The sequence below is a fragment of the Larus michahellis genome, chromosome Z (genome assembly GCF_964199755.1).
Source record: "Larus michahellis chromosome Z, bLarMic1.1, whole genome shotgun sequence".
Classification (NCBI taxonomy): domain Eukaryota; kingdom Metazoa; phylum Chordata; class Aves; order Charadriiformes; family Laridae; genus Larus; species Larus michahellis.
In genome coordinates this window covers 74,392,351-74,396,880 of record NC_133930.1, presented here as the reverse complement: position 1 = coordinate 74,396,880, position 4,530 = coordinate 74,392,351, and positions in this window count along the sequence as shown.

Below are 4,530 nucleotides of genomic sequence, written 5' to 3'. Positions count from 1 at the left end.
ATAAAATACATATTAAATTGCTGTTGATATTACTGCTAATATTCCTTTCAAAACCATCCTTGGGCATAGTTTATTACCACCAAATAGACTTACTAGGTTGTACCAGCAGTTCTTGTTGATACTTGACAGCATAAATACGACTTTAATGAAATAATTACTAAAGAAGTAAGAACAGGTAATATTGATGGCATTTATTTATTGTCTTTGTATGGGCAGCAATATTAAAAGCCATCAAACATCAGCATCTCTGTTTGACAGCACCATTTAATCCTATCCATGTGTTGCCATAAGAACTGAGTATAAATAAGGGAAGCTTGGCTTACCAGTTTTAATTAAAATTTATATTGGTGTGGGAAAAGAACAGTCCCTCAAAATACTGTGGTCTAGAGTAGGGAAGATGAGTTCAGAGCTGCGTATGCATTAGTAGAGAGGAAAGAGAATGGTGCATTAAGGGTTATTGGGTTAAACTCTAAGAACTTCAGCATGCAACAAAGTCCCCTTCAGCTTGGCTTTCTGAACAAAGGCTTATAACCTAAAATAAAAGCACTGATTAGACTCATAAATACAGGCAAGGGGTTGCCTGTACTTTCTAAGAAGGTCTCTGTGCATGTGTGTTGTATGTACGTGTGAGATTTTGTTTGTGTACGAAGATGAAAATGGAATTCCATATTCTGGGAGTGAGAAGCACCAGATTAAAATACAAAGCTTATTGATACTCAGCCCTGAATCTTTGTTTAGAGTGAAATTTAACAGTTTGGCCTTCGAACCGGTAATAGGGTCTGTGAATTGCATAGGAATAATAAACGGTAACTCACACAGTTCAGTTGTTTCATCGTATTTGATTAGACAGCTAAGGATTATGAGTCAAAAATAAATTGCCTGATTACAGGTCGTGGTTGAGGTCCCAATTTAAAGGATGGGAAAACTGAGTTTGAAATTGCACTCTTAAAATTAGAGGAAGACATTTGGACAGCTGAAATAGTGAATAAGCTAAATAAGTGTCTTCCATTTATATATGGCTAATCATCTGTAAGCCATGCTAGAAGAAGCCTTAAATATTCAGAGCATGGAAATTATAGGTGAAAAAAAAATGTGGGGAAAAAAGTGATTATCAGTGATATTTTCAATGAAGAATTTGTTCTCTGGGGTCAGCTATTGTAAGAAGTGTTGGTCATACTTGCTTTCCAGCAGCAACTTAAAAAATACATCTTGAAATCTGGTGTCATGGGATAAATTTTATTTACAGAAGGTGTTGAGGGCGTGAACAAACATCAGATCCTGTTTATTTCCTGAATCATCTGGTGAAATTACTCTTGTGTTTGCAGCATGTGTGCTTACATCTAATTACATATGCTGCATTTATGGTCGATTAGATCCTTTTGAATGCCATTCATTTCACTGTAATGCAGGTGTCTAAAAGAGGTCAGGTAGTTCACATTCCAGACTACTTTTCCTTTCTATTGGCTGTAAAGGGAGTGTGAAAAATGCCTCTGTGGTAGATGTCCAATATTGGACCACCTGCATCCCATCCTCAGAATGAAAATGCGCAACAGCTGCAGAATATGAACCTGTAAATTTCGTAGAAGCTTGAGCAGAGAAAAAGAATGAAGGAGTGTGATCGTGATGTTCTAGTCTTTGCTTCACAACAGTACTTTACATTTCGGTGCAGTCCAGCAGATACAGCCTAAAAGATGTTCTGGTTAAGAATCTGGGTTTTTGTAGGTTGAGCTGGCAGGTCCAACACAGAACTGATATCCAGAAAAAGTGATTGAGTAAAATAGGAAGACAATATGGGAAATATCTCAGGAGGTTGTGCTTAAGCCTCCAACCAGCCCATTGTGATTTTGAAGGAAAAAAGCAAAGCTGGCAGCAGCAGATTCTATAATGGCAAGAAAATTAAATTAAGTTCTTTCCAAGGCTTACTTCAAGAGTGATAATCAGATGATACCTTGAAATCTGTAGCAGATTATGTACCTCCTTTAGCCATTCTGTTAAACACAGATTATACAATGATGCATACTAAAATGTGAATAAAAAGAATTTCTCCAGAAATGGCTTATGGTAAAACGAAATCTTCTGATACGTATATAATTGACACAAAGCAATGTACAATGATTTTTACTTCTGCCACATGTTCAAGGAAGAAGGAGTTTGTACCAACAAAAAGGAAACTGAATTCATATATAAATGTCAGTGCTAAAGACTGACACTGACAATCAAGAGTGTCTTCAGAAAACAGGAGCTTAAGTATATTGTGACAATATGTAAAGAATACCTATATTCCATCATTAGTTTTTCTCCCAGCTGGACAAAAATCTCTAGACCCTGTTTTTTCTTTCTTGTTTCCTCCAAAATGGTAGATACAGGGTAGAAAAGTTGTCAACTGAAAAACTGGAAGGCCCAAAGGAGACTGCAGGTAATGTCTGCAATGAGGTTCTCGTATTGCTAGCAGTTTACTCATATAATAGCAGTAGGGCATAGTAGCAAATAGGGCATAATGCAGTATCTTTTCCCTTTCCATTCAGAAATGGCCAAAGTCAGAATTTCAAAATCAATACCTCCAGTCCAGGTAGTCCATTTCAATTTGCACTGAGCTGACAGAAATGATACCCGAAACCCACATTCTATCAGGTTATTTGTTCAGGGTATACATTAATTTAGAAAAAATACTTTTGCCTAGCACAGAGATTAAAGGCTGGAGAATAGTTTTATAGCAGCAGAAATTGAAATAGTGTCTCCTTTAAATGGTTGCTGCGTGCTAGGTATGCAGAACTTCATCTCTAATACTGTTCTTCCTCTATTTTACAGACCAGGATAGGAACACAGTAAAACAAAGATTTTCCTAAAGGGAAAAAAAATAGTGTTCATGATGTAAGTAATTATTATTTGGTTTGTCTTTCAGTTCTCTGATTTACAGCTTTGATATTCTTGATGGTATTGCTAAAGTTGTGATTGCTAAGGAGGTACAATTTGAAGGCCTACATAATTGATTCCCAGATGATGATATTATTTGCGCTGACCCTGGGCCTCACACCAGCAGACTCATAAAACACCGTGGGATTAAGACCTAATTATCTTTCACAACTGATTGTCAAGAGGTAATCTATTGATATTGGCAAGCAACTGCCTTTAAGAAGAGACTGACTGGCTATTGTAGTCTCTTCTCTTTAAGATGAAAATAATAGGTTTTCTGTTTTCCACGTAACAGGCAGAACGTTCAACCCCATCTAGTTTTAAACAGTTCGGAAATAATCAAGCATATCAATATCATAGCAAGCATCATTGTAGTGTCTGCCAGCTCTTGGGGTATCTTTATTCTGTTTCTGCATAGTTGAGTAGTTCACCTATTGAAATTAATAAAGGGAAAATAAAATACCCTGAGCTAAAGTTCCAAAGATAGAAGCAAAGATTGAACACCCAGTTTCCACTGAATTCCAGTGGGCATGGTGTATCTGACTTGTGTGCATCTTTGAACATCACAGTTGTCTGTGGGTCACATGAAAATAACATAGTCGGATAGATCTCTTTTCTGTGAGATTGTACATAAGGCATTTGTCCTTTGAACTAGCTTTTTGTTTATAAATACTAATCCATCTGTTTTAAAATTCTAAAAGTGCTGCTTTTGGCTTGCCAAAGCTGCTAACAGTACAGTACTATTAAGAATTCTCACTGTGGGGGCACCATCATGCTTGCTTTTTTGTTAACATCAGTATTCAATACAACAAACAGAAAGCTAGGAAGCAAACTATTGAAGACTGCTTTGTGGGAGGAGAGTTACTTCTAAAGTGTGTAGCTTTTATTTCCAAAAAGATTTAAGAAAAAGTCAAGAACATTAATATTCATCATAGACTGTGTAAAGTTTGTGTTATGAAACTGAGACCTATAGCTGCTCTCATGGATTTTCATTTTATGCCATTGCATGGCCATCTTGCTTGGTGTTTCAGGTTCCTGTGTCCTATGGGAATTGGAGTCTCAGCGTTTACCTGAATTTACACTTATTAACAGAAAAGTATTTTCCTTCTGAATTTGCACTTAATTCAGAATTGCTAGGACCATTGCCTTCTGCATCCACCTTAACAAAGGCTACCATTTTCCTTCTATTTATGAATACACAGTACAAAAATGGGAAGGATAGTGAGTGATAGCTTAGTAAAAACATTTACATTCTTTTCTTCTTTTAATGTGATTGGGTAGTTGGAAGTGCGATGTGTGTATGTTGAGGCAAGTCTTCGTAGATTCCCAGCTGTTTTCTTATGAAAAGTGGCTGTCTGCAGACTACGTTTTGTAGAACAAAATTAACCTTGGTAGAGAATGATATTTCAAAATGAGCTGGTAGTTTGTGTCCTCTGGGCTTCTGTCTCCCTTCATTTTCTTTATCCCTCTTCCATCTTCCTCCCTGTCCCTCCCCCCAAATGGAGATATTATTCAGACTAGAAACAATGACAGAGATCTCATCAGTTTCTCGTCTATCAGATGTCTAGCACTTTAAATTCTGGTGGTTTTAGGATTGTAAACAGTTATTATTCCCCT